Here is a 19,071-nt window from a genome sequence, read left to right as displayed (position 1 = left end):
GATGAACTGTGCGAACTCCTCTTGGGAGCAAGAGGCAGCGCCGATACAGTTATCACTGTAACGGAGGAAGAGGTGGGGTTTGGGGCCAGTGTAGGTGCTCCTCCCTCACCCCCATCCCAGGCCCCAAGATGACTTTCCATAGTAAGCAGATGTTCACCTGCACATCTGCCAATGTAGTATACTGTATCCACTGTAGCCAGTGTGGCTTCCTCTACGTTGGGAAAACCAAGCGGAGGCTTGGGGACCGCTTTGCAGAACACCTCCGCTTGGTTCGCCACAAACAACTGCACCTCCACGTAACCTACAAAGAGGCAGGCATAGCTTGGGCCCATGCGGGTACCCAGACCACCCCCTATCCTCTCCCCACCTATACTTTCCTCTCCACCTATCTTCTCCTCGATCCATCTTTGGTCCACCTCCCCCTCTCTCCCTATTTATTTCAGAACCCTCTCCCCATCCCCCTCTCTGATGAAGGGTCTAGGCCCGAAACGTCAGCTTTTGTGCTCCTGAGATGCTGCTTGGCCTGCTGTGTTCATCCAGCTCTACACTTTCATATCTTGGATTGTTTAATGTCAGTTTACATTTAGAAGTGCCTAGTCAATGCATTAAAATTGCTTTTCTCTACTTGTTCATTCATGTTTTGTCCGGCTGTGGTTCTGCAAGGACTGGGATTCACTTTTTTTTTGTGTCTTGTTCTTGTTTCTGTCATTTTCTCCCTTTCCCTAAAATGTAATTGTGAAACATTTCCAATTTAGCAATCCAATTTTACAAAGTAGCTTTGATAACTTGGTAATTATCTAGTTAAAGACTCTTGTACCTTCCCTTGCTGTAGTTAATCACCCTTTCTTGGAGATCTGAGTGACTTCTGCTCTAGCATTGAGAATTCTCTTTACATGTACAGTAAACTGCAAGCTGTTTTGTTCATCGATACACCACCTCTCTGTATCTTAACTGCTCTTAATTCAAGATTCATTGGATCTTCTTCTGTTTCACCCTTTCCTTCCAAGACATTGGTCACCTTATGCTTCATAGTTTCTTCCTGCTGTTTCAAAGCTTTTAAAACTTAATCTGGACATCTTTTAATAATGATTCCCTGAATTGTTCACACCTTTTTTCCTACTGTTTCAACTGCGATATCTTGTGTAATAGTCCCGGACCACCATCTAACTTATTGAACAATAAGAGAGAGCCTTGCAGATAGCTGACATGCATTCAACATGTGTAATTAAATTTGGTGTATATCAGCAAAGAGATAGTAGGAACTGCTGATGCTGGAGAATCTGAGATAACAAAGTGTAGAGCTTTGATGAACACAGCAGGCTAGGCAGCGTCAGAGGAGCAGGAAAGCTGACCCTTCTTCAGAAATGGGGGTGGAGAAGGCGATTCTGAAATAAATAGAGAGGGAGCGATGGAATAAATGGTGGATGAAAGGTAGATAAAAGAGCAGAGTGGTGGAGAGGGGATGGACAGGTCAAGGACGCAGGGATGGAGTCAGAAAAGGTGAGTGGAGGTGGGGAGTTAGGATGGGGCGGCTGATCAGTCAAGGGAGGACAGACAGGTCAAGGAGGTGGGGATGAGGCTGGTAGGTAGGAGATGAGGGTGGAGGGTTGGTCAGCGAAGTGGGAGGAGCAGATAGGTAGGAGAGCTGAGCTGGTTTTGGGACGAGGTCAGGGTGGGGAGATTTTGAAGCTTGTGAAGTCCACATTGAGACCATTGGCCTGCAGGGCTCCCAAGTGAAATATGAGGTGCTGTTCCTGCAACCTTCGGGTGGCATCGTTGTGGCACTGGAGGAGGCCCAGGATGGACATGTCTGAGGAATGGGAGGGGGAGTTGAAATGGTTTGCAACTGGGAGGTGCAGTCATTTGTCTCGAACTGAGCGTAGGTGTTCCACAAAACGGTCTCCAAGCCTCCGCTTGGTTTCCCCAATGTAAAGAAGGCCACATCGGGAACAGCGGATACAATTTACCACATTAGCAGATGTGCAAGTGAATATGTGTTCAATGTGGAAGGTGTTCTTGGGCCAAGGATGGGCACGAGGGGTGAGGTGTTGGGACAGGTGTAGCATTTCCTGCAATTGGAGAGAAAAGTGCCAGGGGTGGTAGGGTTAGTGGGGAGTGTAGAGTGGACAAGGGAGTCACGGAGAGAGTTGTTCCTCCGGAAGACAGACAAGGGTGGAGGGGGAAAAATGTCCTTGGTAGTAGGTTCAGATTGCAGATGCGGAAGTAGCGAAGGATGATGCGTTAAATCCGGAGGTGAGTGGAGTGGTATGTGAGGATGAGGGGGATTCTGTCTTTGTTGTTATTGTGAGGAGGAAATGTGAGAGATATGGTCAAGGGTGTTTTTGATCACTGTGGAGGGGAAGTTGCGGTCCTTGAAAAATGAGGACATCTGGGAGTGGAATGCCTCATCTTGGGAGCAGATGCAGCGGAGGTGAAGGAATTTGGAATGAGCGATGGCATTCTTGCAGGAAGGTGGGTGAGAGGAGGGGTATTCTAGGTAGCTGTGGGAGTTGGTGGGCTTGAAATGGAACATAGAACATAGAACAATACAGCGCAGAACAGGCCCTTCGACCCTCAATGTTGCGCCGATCTGTGAACTAATCTAAGCCCATCCCCCACACTATCCCATCATCATCCATATGCTTATCCAAGGACTGTTTAAATGCCCCTAATGTGGCTGGGTTAACTATATTGGCAGGCAGGGCATTCCACGCCCTTACCACTCTCCGAGTAAAGAACCTGCCTCTGACATCTGTCTTAAATCTATCGCCCCTCAATTTGTAGCTGTACTCCCTCGTACAAGCTGAAGTCATCATTCTCGGAAAAAGACTCTCAACGTCCACCCTATCTAATCCTCTGATCATCTCGTATGTCTCTATTAAATCCCCTCTTAGCCTTCTTGCTTCTAATGAGAACAGACTCAAGTCCCTCAGCCTTTCTTCATAAGGCCTTCGCTCCAGACCAGGCAACATCCTGGTAAATCTCCTGTGCACCTTTTCCAATGCTTCCACATCCTTCCTGTAATGGGGCAACCAGAACTGCACGCAGTATTCCAAGTGAGGCCGCACTAGCGTTTTGTACAGTTGCAGCTTGACATCACAGCTCTGGAATTCAATCCCTCTACCAATAAAACCTAACACACCGTAAGCCTTCTTAACAGCACTATCAACCTGGGTGGCAACTTTCAGGGATCTATGTACATGGACACCAAGATCCCTCTGCACACCCACACTACCAAGAATGTTTCCATTGACCCCAGTATTCTGCCTTTCTATTATTCCTCCCAATGTGAATCACCTCACATTTACCCGCATCAAACTCGATTTGCTACCTTTCAGCCCAATTCTGCAGTTTATCCAAGTCTCCCTGCAACCTGCAACATTCTTCCACACTGTCCACCACTCCACCAACTTTAATATCATCTGCAAACTTACTAACCCATCTGCCTATGCCTGCATCCAAGTCATTTATACAAATGACAAACAGCAGTGGTCCAAAACAGTTCCTTGAGTCACACCACTAGTAACCGGACTCCAGGCTGAATATTTTCTATCAACCACCACTTGTTGCCTTCTTACAGAAAGCCAGTTTCTAATCCAAACTGCTAAATCTCCCTCAATCCCATGCCTTCGTATTTTCTCCAGTAGCCTACCATGTGGAATTTTATCAAAGGCTTTACTGAAGCCCATGTCCACCACGTCAACTGTCTAACCTCATCCACATGCTTGGTCACCTTCTCAAAAAACTCAACGAGGTTTGTGAGACACGACCTGCCCTTGACGAATCCATGTTGACTGTCTCCGATCAATTTATTGCTTGCTAGATGGTTATAAACCCTGTCTCTTATAATCCTTTCCAAACCTTTTCCTATAACAGACGTAAGGCTCACTGGTCTATAATTACCTGGGTCATCTCTACTGCCCTTCTTGACGAAGGGCACAACATTTTCAACCCTCCAGTCCTCTGGTACTAAACCTGTAGACAACGAGGACTCAAAGATCAAGACCAAAGGCTCTGCCACCTCCTCCCTAGCTTCCCAGAGAATCCTTGGAAAAATCCCATCCGGCCCAGGGTATTTATCAACCTTCACACCTTCTGGAATTAATAACACCTCCTCCTTACTAACCTCAATCCTTTCAATTCTAGTAGCCCGTAACTCAGTCTTCTCCTCTACAATATTCTCCTTTTCCTGAGTGAAAACAGATGAGAAATATTCGTTTAGCACCTCTCCGATCTCCACAGGGTCCACACACAACTTCCCACTTCTGTCTTTGACTGGCCCTATTCCTACCCTAGTCATCCTCTTATTCCTCACATATCTATAGAAAGCTTTAGGGTTCTCCTTTATTCGACCTGCTAATGTCTGCTCGTGTCCCCTCCTTGCTCATCTTAACTCTCTCTTTTAAATCCTTCCCAGCTAATCTGTAACACTCTATCGCCTCATCTGAACCATCTCGTCTCAACGTCACATAAGCCTCCCTCTTCCGCTTAACAAGAGATACAGTTTCTTTAGTAAACCACGGTTCCCTTACCTTGTCACTTCCTCCCTGCCTGACAGGGACATACCTGTCAAGGACACGCAATATTTGTTTCTTAAACCAGCCCACATTTCGATTGTCCCCATCCCCTGTATTTTGCTACCCCATTCTATGCCTCCTAAGTCTCGCCTAATCGCATTATAATTGCCCTTCCCCCATCTATAATTCTTGCCCTGTGGCATGTTCCTATCCCTTTCCATCGCTAAACGAAACGTAACCGAATTATAGTCACTCTCTCCAAAGTGCTCACCTACCACTAAATCAAACACCTGACCTGGTTCATTACCAAGTACCAGATCCAGTGTGGCCTCCCCTCTTGTTGGCCCTTCGACATACTGCACACATTGGACAAAAAATAGATATCAGTTTCCAGGTGCTTGCCAGAGATGGAAACAGAGGTCCAAGATAGAGAGAGAGGTATCGGAGATGGTCCAGGTGAACTTAGGGTTGGGGTGGAAGGTGTTGGTGAAGTGTTGATGAACTGTTCGAGCTCTTCTTGGGAGCACGAGGCGATGCCGATACAGTCATCGATGTAACGGAGGAAGAGGTGGGGTTTAGGGCCAGTGTAACTGTGGAAGAGGGACTGTTCCACATATATCCTACAAAGAGACAGGCATAGCTTGGGGCCCATGCAGGTACCCATGGCCACCCCTTTGTCTGAAGGAAGTGGGAGGAATTAAGTTTTTAAGGGTGAGGACGAGTTCAGCAAATTTGCTCATATAAGGCATTATTTAATAGTTACCACCTCCCAGCTGGAAAACCAGTGAGAGCCTCAACTGGCCCCTTCACTGCGTTGAAGTGTCATTGGATCAGGCACCTAACTGAGCAGTTCAAGGACCTGGGGTCAGAAACCTCGTCCCTGGTGAAAGGTATCGGTCACTGAGAGGCCAGCAGCTCTTTACTGTTTGGCAGCACCACTGGAGATGTGATGGCTGCTGGCAGTACTATATTTATCCAGTGCCTAAATTTGCAATGGATTTGGGTGAGTGATGGTACAGGAAAGTCTCGAGTTGTTGGGGGAAGAAGGATATCTGAGAGGAGGGGATTGGACAAGAAAGGCGGGGAGGTGGTTTCAGTAGGTCCCCCCTCTTACTAGTGCAAGGTCCTTTAATGACAGGCCACATGCTGTACCAGACATTCACAAAAAATGCACCATTATATTATTAACAATCTACTTGCCCAGTGAGTTTCATACTTACAGCTGAAAGAATGTCATTGGCAAAAATATGAGAATCTTAAGTGGGCATTAATTGACAACGTAAGGATCCCAATTAGTAGCAGCACGGGAAAGACATCGTTGGCCTTCCTGCCATGGATTTAATCAAGCTGTAGCAGGGTGGGGAATGGTGGTAGACTTGCAGCCTGATTGAATATCCTCTGCCACCAAACCTGCCACCTAGGAGGGCATTAAAATGCACTATTGTATTACTGTAGCTTAGTGATACTTATGATAGGACTTCGGAATCTTGACTGTCTGCCTCCCTTCAGCAAAATGAAGCTGTTTGTGTCTCTGGATTTTATTGTTTGCCTGATTGTAACAATTTCAGAGCTGGCAGTCAGTATTTCATTTTGTGGTTAAACAAAGACCCATATTCCTTAATTTGCACATCGGTCTCTAGTAATTGGAATCCTTTGATCTGAGAGAAACATCTTTCAGTTGTCTGCATTTATGTTTTCACGTCAAGAATTCATTCAGTTAAATACTTAACAGCTCCCACTTAGACAAAATGTATTGCAACTATCTGCCTGATTGGATCTGATTTGTTCAAAGTGTAGTTACGCCATTATGCATGCACAGTTGTGGCAGTTGTTCCCTGTCTTGTATTAACAGTGTGCCATGTTAAGTTTGGCAAGGCTCAACTTCTGTTATAACATTTGACAAAACAGATGAATAAATGAATTACGCAAATCAGAAGATCCTGTGTTTGATTATCAATCTTTACAAATTTATCCTGATCTCAGTCAGGGGAAATACAGTTGGTGTTAGTTCGTCGGGCACAGAGAGAGATAAAATTACAAATTTCCAATGTGTTGACAGCCATTATGTGTAAGAGATCCATGCCAGTGTTCGTGCATCACATGAGTCTTCTTCCATCACTTCATCTAACCATACCAATATATGCTTCAAATTCTCTTCACTCATATATTTATCCAACTTCCTTTGAATATATTTGGCATATTCAAATTAGCTAGCCCTTATAACAGTGAGTTCATACCACTCTCCACAAAATAAAGATCTCCTGATTTCCCCATTGGGTTCATTGGTGACTTGATTAGCTTCTGTTTTGCATTTAAGAAATCTGAAGGTAAGTGCATTTTGCTTGCTAAGTGAGTATATAATTGAGCTACCATAAGTGTGTATTCAGGAATTTATATTTTGTGAATTTACCATCAGTTTATGAATTTACTGTAATTCCTTCAGAGTTTACTGTTATCAACCACATCCATTTTCAACAACAGTAGCACTTGTTTTTTTAAAAACTTATTCATTTATGGGATGTGGGCATCACTGGCTGGGACAACATGTATTGTCTGTCCTGTTGCCCTTGAGAAAGTGGTGATGAGCTGCCTTCTTGAGCTGCTGCAGTCCACCTTCTGTTGGTTAACCCACAAGGTCCTTTGGGAGGGTATTCCAACGTGATGTATACTGTCTTTTCAGAGTTAGGACTTGAAATTTATTACTACTGGTTGGAGTGGCCCTTGGAGATCTGACAGTATTTGGAGGGGATCCTCAAGGGAGATTTGAAAAACCTTAATGCTTGAGAAGTTGTTCCCCAGCATGAGTCAGTGCTTTCAGAAGAAGAGAGCAGTAAAAAGGAAATGAAGCTGCAGCTCTTTCATTCTTCACGCATATCAGGAAGCTGCAATTCCCATTTCAGCTGGACATGTATAGATTTATTATGGTTTAATTTATTTGAGTTTTTAATTAAATAAGACATACTGCAATAATAAAAGCAATTTTAAAATTACAGATTAGAAGGATCAGATAGTATTAGATATTATTTAACTAAAAGTGTTGAAATATATTAATTCAGTGTAAATAAGTAAGAATTTTAATTTCTACAGCCTCAAACTTAGTTAGTGTGAATAAAGAATGTGTATGTTTACTTTTTTATACAAATATTTCTACCAATTTAACTGTGGTGTTAATGCTTTTAAAATGGTAACGGTAGTACCTTTAAAAATTACAGGATGCAGGATTCCTAAACCTTTGAAATCTCGCTGTCCAAAAAAATCTTGCTGTCATCAAAGTGCTGACTTTAATTCTAGCCTTTCAACAATTTTTTAGTCTTATACATGCTGATCGAGGGTGAATTCAGCAATCCTGCATTCCTAGTGGTGAGCCACACTTGCAGAGAGCGTGGGTTTGAAGTGTTCTGTAGCGTTATCAGCCTCCAACTCATGCTCTTTTCCCTTCGTAATGGAACAGCTGCATTTAACCTAGGTGGAATTAATCAGTCAGGCTGAAAAATCAGTGCTCCAGGTATTGATTATGTTTTAATTATTAATAGCATCAAGGAATAGAGAAATAAAATTTAATTCTGGATGTATATGAACCAGTGACTGTAACAGTATCTTGATTAATATCGTGATCAGAGATGATGGGAACTGCAGATGCTGGAGAATTCAAGATAACAAAGTGTGAAGCTGGATGAACACAGCAGGCTGGGCAGCATCTCAGGAGCACAAAAGCTGACGTTTCGGGCCTAGACCCTTTATCAGAGAGCTCTGATGAAGGGTCGAGGCCCGAAACGTCAGCTTTTGTGCTCCCGAGATGCTGCTTGGCCTGCTGTGTACATTTAGCTTCACACTTTGTTATCTTGATTAATATGGTAATTTGTTATGTGAAGTTAAGCAGTTACATTTATTGATGAGCTGTTTCTCCCCCTTTGAAACCCTGCTTTATTGAGAAGTAGTGACCGTCCAACACCCCACGTAGACAGGGTGGATATTTATTTGTCAGAGTACTGTGTATAATTCTGGTCAGCCTGCTAAAGGAAGAATGTTATTGAACTGGAAAGGGTGCAAAAATGTTGAAGCAAGGATGTTATTGAGACTGGAGAGTTTGAGTTATAAGTCAAGGCTGGGATTGTTTTCCCTGCAGTGTTGGAGGTTGAGAGGTGACCTTATAGAGATTTATAAAATCATAAGGAGCATGGATAGGGTGAACAGCAGTGGCCTTTTCCCCAGTATGGGGGAGCTCAAAACTAGAGGACATAGGTTTAAGCTGAAAGGCGAGAGATTTAATAGGCACCTGAAGGGCAACTTTTTCAGTTGGAGGTGGTACGTGCAAAGAATGAGCCATCAGAGGACGTGATTGAGGCGAATGCAATTACACCATTTAATAGACATTTGGACAGGTATATGGATAGGAAAGGTTTAAAGGAATATGGGCCACATGCAGGCAAATAGAACTCGTTCAGTTTAGGAAACCAGATTGGCATGGCCGAAGCGTCTGACTCTAAGTCTGATCAGCAGAATTCCACACTTACATGGTGCCAGGCAAGGAGCCACACAGACAGGAGGCTGGAAGAACACAGTGGGGCAGGCAGCATCTGGAGGAAAGGAGCAGTCCTTTCCTCCAGATGCTGCCTACTCCACTGTGTTCTTCCAGCCTCCTGATTCTCTACTTCAGATTCCGGTATCTGCAGTTTTTCTTGTCCTGAGCCATACAGCACAGGCTGTATAGTGTAAAAGCAAAATACAGTGGATACCAGAAATATGAAATAAAAACAAGAAATGCTGGAAACACTCAGCAGTTTTGACAGCATATGTGGAAAGAGAAACAGAATTAAAAACAAATTTCTGGAAAAGCTCAGCAGGTCTGGCAACATCTGTGGACAGAAATCAGAGTTAATGTTTTGGTTTGAATAACCCTTCCTCAGAACTGAGGTTTAGTTACTCGACCTGAAACGTTAACTCTGATTTCTGTCCACAGATGCTGCCAGACCTGTTGAGATTTTCCAGCAATTGCTGTTTTTGTTTCTGATTTATAGCATCACAATTCTTTTGGTTTTAATTTAGACAAACAGATATAATGTTTCAAATTGCAGTCTTTCATTAGCTTTCTGCAGTTTTTATCTCTATAAAAGTAAAATGCTGCAACACAAAGGAACTTGGGAGGACTTGTGCATGAAACACAGAAAGCTAGCACATGGTGCAGGTAATCAGGAAGGTTAATGGAATGTTGGCACTTATTTCATGGGGGGTAGAAAATAAGAATAGGGAAGACTTGCTGCAACTGATTAAGTGCTAATGAGACCACAACTGGAGGACTGCGAGCAGTTTTAGTCCCCTTATTTAAGGGAAAGCATGAATTTCAGCAGAAGTAGTTCAAAGAATGTCCATGGGGATGATCCCCAGTATGCAGGGATTGTTTTATGAGCAAAGGCTAAACAGGTTAAGGCTTTACTCATTGTCAGAAGAGTGGAGGTGATCTCATTCTTCAGGGGCTTGACAGGGTAAATGCTGAGAAAAAATTTCCTCACATGGGAGAGTATATGACCAGAATAAAGGTTCCCCAGGTTAAGACTGAAATCAGAAGAAATTTATTTTTTTCAGAGGATTGAAAGCTGCAGAGAACTGTAGGGGCAGAGTCTTTAAGGCTAAGATAGGAAGATTCTTGGTCATTTGGAGAATCAATGGTTGTAGGGAATATGTAGGAGAATGCATGTAACGAATGTTGCAACAGCCATAATCCTACTGAATTGCCTCATTTTTATGTCAAATGTATACTTTATTTATAAACAATATCTTTATATTTGTACAATATCACAAACGCAGTTAAGTTCTATACAATAGCATTTGAAGGAAACAAGTAACCATTGGAGTTTGACTCTATCCAACAAGCAAACCAAAGGCATCTCTTACTTTGTACAAGCCTATATTTACATGCAAGAGGCTGAATGGCTTACTACTACTCCTCTTTCATATGGTCTTATGTTCCCTGTTCACTAATATACTTCAGTGAAGGAAATCTATCATCTTTATCTGGTCCAGTCCATTTGACTGCCAATCCTAAGTAAGCTGGCCCTTGTAACTGCCATTTGAATTGGCCTAGCAAGCATTCAGGAGTTCTTTTCAAGAAGGTGGTTCACTGAAACTGCAAAAAGTATTGTTTATATTTCAGAAATAAACCTTATTCATAAAAAATCCTAATATACCTATTTAGTCACTAGAGCAGTTCTGTTCTGTACAGCAGAAAGGAAGAAACTTTGGAGTTTGAACAAAGCAACCAACAAACCAAAGGCATTTCTTACTTGTACAAGACTATATTTTTAAGTATTCGAAACACCAGGTGGGGTCCAATACTACAAAAAGTAAATACTTAGTCTCTCTAGGTGGTACTCATTCAGTTTGCAAACCTGGTTTCTCAGCAGCCAAGCCTATGTCTGCAAGCCCCTTCTCAGTTGTGGTCACTGAACCACCTCCTCCCAGAATCCTCCTTGATCACTTCTCACGAGCACCTTCTGTATAATGCTCTTCCTCCGGATGACCGGCATGTTCTCTGTGATCCCCTTCTCAGTCGTGGTAACTGAACTGACTCACCCCAAAATCCACCTTAGTCACTTCTCATCAGCGCCCTCGGTTTCCTGTTGCCAAAATCAAATTGCATACTGCTATAAATTAATAGAAGAATGCCGTCTCTGATTGTAATCAGCTTGGATTCGAGTCTGGATTTTGGTCAAAGTCCATCTCTCAAGTTAATCAGCAATACTGGTATTTGGAAATTTTATCAGGCTCCTGGGAACTTGTGCTGCAGAAAGGATTTCAAGAGAAAGACTTGCAGTTTCTTGGGTATCATCTTTATTGCCTCCCATGCCTGTAAAACAATTTTAAGTCCAGAAAGGTTTGTTAGCCAACCATTAATACTACGCCCTGCTAGAATTTTCAAGTGTAGGTTTTCTATTGATTAATACAATAAAACCTGTCTCTTATCTCCTTGAAAGCTTCACATCGCTGTTTTCTCTAAAATCTCTTGATTTATTTCTGTGAATAGCAACTGTCTTACAACCACATTACTGTTGGCTCACTCCTTAATTAAACCCTGTTTAAACCAGAAAATGTCAAAACCAATCCATGTGCTCCAATTTTTTCACATAGTCCTTCAGTATAAATATATATTTTGAATACAGGGCTGGAATTTTACTCAAGGCAGTGAATACCAGGAATAAAGAGAGATACTGCAACTAACATCTAATTTTTAACTTTGATAAAACTCTTAAGATATGTTGGTAAAACGGTTGAGTAGGCAGACAGGTGTCAGATCAAGTTCAATATGGAGAAGTTTGAGATGACATACTTTGGTATAAAGAACATGGACAGCATGAAATAAAGGTTACTAAAGGTGTGCAAGAACAGAGAGAGCTGGGTGTACGTGTACTTAAGTCATTAAAGTTTGGGTGGGGCTGTGGTACTCAGCAAAGTATTGATCCATCAGAGCTTGAAGCCTAAGAGATTTCGTCTGTTTGGCCCATATCTGTCTCCCACCTGACCCCGGCTTCAGTTGACCAGTTGAAAGGAGTAGCATTTCAAGACATGGGCTGACATCAGGTACAAGATTAAATAGCAGCAAGTACTCAACTAAGAGGCCTTTCTTGAAGTGCTGTGTACTGTTCTGGTCTCCCTCTTATAAGAAGAATATTATTAAGCTGGAGAGGGTTCAGAAGAGATTTACCAGGGCAAATAAAGGGAGCTATTAACAAAGCATACAATATTCTAGGCTTCCTAAATGGGGTCATTGAATACAAGAGCAGAAGGTTAAGCAACGAATTATGTAAGATACTGGTTGTACCTCAGGTGGAAATTCTCGGTATCAATTCAGGAAAGATGTGAATACACTGGAGAGTTTGAGGAAGAGTTTTAGAAGACTGGTTGCAGTAGTTCCTGGTGGAACCTAAGTGGAATGCTAGTTAGCATGTTAGTGCTAAGCAAATAACTGCTTGACCACACTGTTGATGATCCCTTCCTTTACTGATGATTGAGAGTAAATAGATCAGGTGGTAATTAACCTGGGTGGGTATTTTATCTTGTGTTTTTCATGTTCAACGCATACGTGGACAATTTTCCACATTGTCAGGTAGATGCCAGTGTCGTAGCTGTACTGGAACAGCTAGCCAGGAGCATGACAAGTACTGGAGCATGTCTTCAGTCTTATTGTCGGAATGTCAACAGGATCCATAGCCCTTGCAGTATCCTGTGCCTCCAGCCTTTTCTTGATGTTACATGAATCAAGTTGGAGGAAGCCTGACATTTGTGATGCCGGGAACTGCTGAAGGAGGCTGAGTTAGATCATCTATTGGATACTTCTGGCTGAAGGTTGTTGCAAATAATTCAACCTTAGCTTTTGCACTAATGTGCTGAGCTTCCCATCAGTGCCAGTGGGAAAATTTGTGGTGCCTCCTCCTCCAGTGAATTGTTTATTTGTCTACCACCATTCACAACGGGATGTGGCAGGACCTCAGAGGTTAGATATGATCCGTTGATTTATGGAATTGCTTAGCTCTACTTGTTGCTTTTTGCTTACGTAGTTAGTCCTATGATGTAGCTACACAAGGTTGCCAGCATACATTTTAGGTATATCATATGCTGCATCTGGCTTGCCCTCTTGCACTGTTCATTGAGTCACGATTTATCCACTGGCTTGATGCTAACGGTAGAGTCGGAGATATGCTGGCCCATGAGGTTGAAGATTATATTTGAGTTGCTGATGCCAGCAGCACTTCATGGCTGCCCAGTTTGCTCTTGCCATATTTATTTGAAGTCTATCCTGTTTAGCACAGTACAGTTCCACATAATGAGATGAAGGATAATCTCAATGCAAAGATGGGACTTTATCTGCACAAGGACTGTGCAGTGGCCAGTCATACCGATATTGTCATGGTGCATCTGCAGCTATCATACTGGGGAGGATTAGATATCTTTCTCCCTCTTGTTGGTTCCCTTACCAGTTGCTAAATTCCCAATTTATCAATGATGTCCTTTAGGAATTGACTAGCACAGTCAGTGGTGCTGCCAAGCCACTCTTGGTGATGGTCATCAAAGTTTCCCACCCTCAATGCTGTCTACAAATGGTGTACTTATTTATCAGCTAATGACAGGTGGTATGTTGCAATAAGTAGGAGATTTCCCAAACCACGTCTGATCTGGTGCTATGATACTACATGGAGTCTAGATTCAATGTTGAGGGCTCCCAGGACTATTCCCTCACCACTGTATAACACTGAGCCACCATCTATCCTGGATCTGTCCGAATGGTGGTATGGTGTTGGTGTCGTCTGAAGCATTGTGTATGGGGTACGATTCAGTGAATATGAATATGTCAGGCTTGGCTAGTCTTAAGACAACTGTCCCAAATTGGCCGTAATGCCAGACTTTGCGGTGTTGACAGATCTCAGTTTGCCATGTAGTTACCAGAGCCTAGTTTGATTCATCCCTTTCTTGAGGCTTTTTAGTGATTGACACAACTAATTGGTTTGCTCAGCCATTTCAGGGCAAGTTAAAACATATCACATTGACGTGGGTTTAGAGTCAGACTAAATCAGGATGAGATTTTTCCCTCTTTAAAACTCATTAGTGAACTGGGTAGAATTTTATTGACAGTGGTTTCATGGTCATAATTAGTTTTTATTTTAAATTTCCAATTTTTAGTGAATCCAGGTTTCACCAGCTATTCTGGCAGGATTCAAACCCAGGAACCCAGGATGGTACAGGACTCCCACTCTGGCACAGTGGCTGAGTGGTTAGCGCTGCTGCCTTACAGTGCCAAGGACCCAAGTTCAGTTCCACCCTCAGGCAGCTGTTGTATGGAGTTTGTGTTCACCCTATGACTGTGGGTTTCTCTTGGGTGCTCCAGTTTCCTTCAACAGTCCAAAGATGTGCAGATTAGGGGAATTGGCCATGCTAAATTGCCATAGTGTAGGTGTGTTAGCCGTGGGAAATGTAGGGCTTCAAGGAAAAAGGCAGGGGGTTAGGTCTGGGTGGGATGCACTTTAGAGGGTCAGTGTTGACTTGTTGGGCCAAATGCGTGTTTCCACACTGTAGAGATTCTGTGATTCTAAGTCTAGCAACAATGCCATTGCCTCCCTTTGTTCATTTTTCATAATTTTTCTATCACACATTTTAAGCACATTCAGTTGTCTGTTTGCCAATCCATCCAGTACTCTAAACTTGGCCATAGTTGAGTGATGTAAATGGATTAAAAGGAAAATAAATCTTAGATACAAGCATGCACAAATCATCGATGGCTCAAATGGCCTCCTCCTGTATTGTAGGGATTCAATAATTTTATGTCTAAACATACTATACATACAAAATAAAAACCCAGATTTATTCATAGCAAGCATATGCATGGGTAATAAGGATTTTAAAACTACTACCTGAAATCGTTTGATTTATTTCAACTGCTCACAATTTAGAGAAACTTGTCTTGAATTCTTGTGTTACACTGAATGAGGTTAAACTGGGGTTGTTGACATGCATTTGGGATTACTGTTGTCTCTGTAGTTTTACTGATTTTGGTTAGTAGCTGCCAAACCCTTTGAACTAAATTAACAAGCATACATGCCCTTTCCATGTCATTTCTCAACTAATAGAGAACAACACTCCATGACCTGAAAGAGATACAGCTATCTCAGAGATATTGTCAAATCCTCTGAGAACTATGTGCTATCTCTGTTTCTGCATTAAAACATGTCAATCTTCGTATTTGTTTAGATAATCTTCTTTCTCTTCTTCACCTCTTTGGCCAAAGGCAGATCCAACTCACACCACAGGTAGTGTGAGATGGCAGTCCTAATTCCACCCCAGCGTTACAGGGAGTGAACTCTGTGCAGTTGGCACCAATCTGATCCACATCGACTGAGATAACAGTACTCCCCAACCCCTTCCTTCCCACAGAGAGTCCAGTTTCTGTGGTAGTGCATACTTTTACATTGTTGTAGCTGCAAACTAAGAATATTGATGTAGAGGTTGCCTGGGTAGCTGGGTAGATATGTTAGCCATGATTTGAACTCCTGGATGAAGATGTATGGATAGGGCTGTTGTACACAGCAAATCATTGATTCTTCACAGCCTGAGACCCAAGAAATTTAAACACATAAACATCAATAACAGGTGCAGGAGTAGGCTGCTTGGCCCAGCAAGCCTGTACCATGATTCAATATGATCATGGCTAATCATGAAATTTCAGTATCCCACTCCTGCTTTCTCCCCACACCTCTTGATTCCTTTAGCCACAAGGGCCATGTCCAGCTCCCTTTTGAATATAGCTAATGAACTGGCCCCAACAACTTTCTGTGGTGGAGAATTCCACAGGTTAACAACTCTCTAATTGAAGAAATTATTCCACATCTCAGTCCTGAATGGCTTACCCCTTATTTCTTGACTGTGATCTCTAGACTTGCTCAACATCGGGAACATTCTTCCCACATCTGGCCTGCCCAGTCCAATCAGGATTTTATATGTTTCTCTAAGATCACCCCTCATTTTTCTAAATTGCTGTGTGTACAAACCCAGTCAATCCAGTCTTTCTTCATACGTCAGTCCTGCTATCCCAGGAATCAGTCTGCTGAACTTTCGCTGGACTCCCTCAATTGCAGAAATGCTCTTCCTCTGACAAGGAGACCAAAACTGCACACAATACTCAAGGTGTGACCTCACCCAGGCTCTGTATAACTGCAGCAAGACATCCCTACTTCTATGCTCAAATCCTGTGCTATGAAGGAGAGCATGCCATTAGCTTTCCTCACCACCTGATGCACCTGCATGCTAACCTTCAGCGACTGTTCCACCATGTGCCTCACCTTTTCCTAAATTGCCACCATTCAGATAAAAATCTGTCTTGCTGTTTTTGTCATCAAAGTAGATAGCATCAGATTAACACATATTATATTGCAGTTGCCAAAGATTTGCCCACTCAGCCAGTCTGTCCAAGTCACGCTCAGCCTCTTCACATCCTCCATACAGCACGCACTGCCACCAGTTTACTGTCATTTGCAGATTTGAAGATATTGCATTAAATTCTTTCATCCAAATTGTTAATGTTGCACTGAATAGGATTAAACTGGGGTTGTTGACGTGAATCTGGGATAACTGGTGTCTCTGTAATTTACTACTTTTTGTTAGTAGCTGCCAAATCCATTAAACTAAATTAACAAGCATACATGCCCTTTCCACATCATTTCTCAACTAATAGAGAACAACACTCCATGACCTGAAAGAGATTCTGTTAAATCTTCTGAGAACTATGTGATATCTCTGTTTCTGCACTCAAATCTTTCTATTTGTTCAGATAATCTTTTCTTCAGTTCTTTGGCCAAAGGCAGGTCCAACTCACAACACCCCAAATCTTCGCCACAGGTAGTGCGAGGTGACAGTCCTAATTCTACTCCATCTGGACAGGAGATCGTTATTTTCATCTACTTGGCCCCTTTCTATCTCCCATCTGATCCCAGTGTGAAGCTCCATTTGACTACTTGAAGGGAGCACCATTTGAAGACATAGAGGGCTGACATTAAGTACTAGATAAAATAGGAGCTGACACTCAACTGAGTGCTTCGGAGGGTCATTGGGAAGGCAGCATAGGGTTATGTAGGATACACAGCCAGAAACCAGCTTGGCTGGGACTTTTTCCACTGGAGCGTAGAAGGTTGAGGAGTGACTTTGTAGAGGTTTATAAAATCATGAGGGGCATAGATGAGGTGAAAAGCAAAGGTCTTTTTTCCAAGGATAGGGCGTCCACAACTAGAGGTCATAGATATAATGTGAGAGGGGAAAGATTTAAAAGGGACCTTAGGGGCAGTGTTTTTACACAGAGTGTGGTTCATATCTGGAATGAACTGCCAGGGGAAGTGGTGGATGTAGACTGAGTTACTACATTTAAAAGACATTTGGATGGGTACATGGTTAGGAAAGCTTTAGAGGGATAAAAGCCAAATGCAGGCAAGTGGGACTAATTTAGGTTGGGAAACTTTGTAGGCATGGATAGGTTGGACAGAAAGATGTGTTTCCATGCTGTTCAACTCTATTTGAACCAACCTCGACCATCGAAAACGGTAAATTCTCTTCTCCCTTAAGTGATCATCTGGCTTCCCCTTAAATGCATTTATACAAATTCATTTCACCATGTATTAAGTTTCAGTGTCTTACCATTCTGTTGGTTTTAAAAAAACCCTTTTCTGTAAACTGTGAATTTCTCGTTGACTATCTTATATCAATAAATCTCTTGTTAAGATCAAGAAGAAATACTCTTTTATTGTAACGAGAAGACAGTGAAGAATATTCATACAGTATGTCATGTATGGGTTTTCAAAAGGCCTTTGATGAGGTGCTCCATAACAGACAAATGCAAAGGTCAGATGATGTGGAAATAGAATGGCAATTCTGCATTTAATATTTAGTATTTAACTGAAATTAACTGTCTAAATCTATTGTGAGTTTCTTCTCCTAGCCTTAGGTAGGGATAAACAATCTCTCAACCTCTTTAAGGAGAGGTGTTGGCCGAGTGGTATTATTGCTGGATTATTAACCCAGAGACAGAAGTTAATGGAAGGTTCATCAGGTCTGGCAGCCACCTGTGAAGAGAAATAAGAGTAACCTTTCGGGTCCAGTCACCCTTTCAGATGTTAACTTTGATTTCTTTTCACCGATGCTACCAGATGTACTGAGCTTTTCCAGCAACTTCTGTTTGTGTTTCTGATTTACTGCATCCATAGTTCTTACGGGTTCAAATCCTGCCATGACAGATGCTAGAATTCTAATTCAACAACCACCTGGAATTAGGAGTTTAATGATGACTGTGAAACCATTTGCCAATTATCAGGGAAATCCTGTCTGGTTCACAGATGTCTTTTGGGGAAGGAAACTGCCAACCTTTCCTGGTCATGGTTGATAATTAACTGCCCTCTGGGCAATTAGGGATGGACAATAATGCTGTCCTGGATAGTGAAGTTCTCATCCCAGGAATGATTAAAAAGAGCTGGATTGCAGCTGTAATTAGTTAATTTGGTAGCTAGCTTAATTGGCTTTCTGGGGAACCTTATCAAACACCTTACCGAAGTCCATGTGTATGCCATCTACAGTCCTCCCCTCATCTATCAACTTTGTCACTTCCTCAAAGAATTCTGTCAAGGTGGTAAGACATGGCCTTCCCTGAACAAAACCATGCCTCCTATCACTGATAAGCCCATTTTCTTCCAAATGTAAATAGACCCTATCCCTCAGTATCTTCTCCAGCAGCTTCCTCACCACTGACATCAGGCTCATCGGTCTATAACAACCTGGATTATCATTGCTACCCTTCTTAAACAAGGGGACAGCGTTAGCAATTCTCCAGTCCTCCGGCACCTCACCCGTGTTTAAGGATGCTGTGAAGATATCTGTTAAGGCCTCAGCTATTTTCTCTCTCGCTTCCCTGAGTAACCTGGGGGTAGATCCCATCCAGATCTGGGGACATGTCCACCCTCATACCTTTTAGAATGCCCAACACTTCCCCTCTCCTTCTGCTGACTTGACCTAGAGTAATCAAACATCT

The 19,071-nt window shown here is 42.6% G+C and overlaps 1 protein-coding gene across 3 annotated transcripts in view; it reads left to right on the top strand.

Moving 5' to 3' along the window:
- The window catches only part of LOC125447481 (cAMP-specific 3',5'-cyclic phosphodiesterase 4B-like), a 421,594-nt gene that overhangs the window by 28,561 nt on the left and 373,962 nt on the right, over positions 1 to 19,071 (top strand). The window lies entirely within an intron of this gene.

Source organism: Stegostoma tigrinum, chromosome 35 (assembly GCF_030684315.1).
Source record: "Stegostoma tigrinum isolate sSteTig4 chromosome 35, sSteTig4.hap1, whole genome shotgun sequence".
Classification (NCBI taxonomy): domain Eukaryota; kingdom Metazoa; phylum Chordata; class Chondrichthyes; order Orectolobiformes; family Stegostomatidae; genus Stegostoma; species Stegostoma tigrinum.
This window is presented reverse-complemented; position numbering and strand designations above follow the sequence as displayed.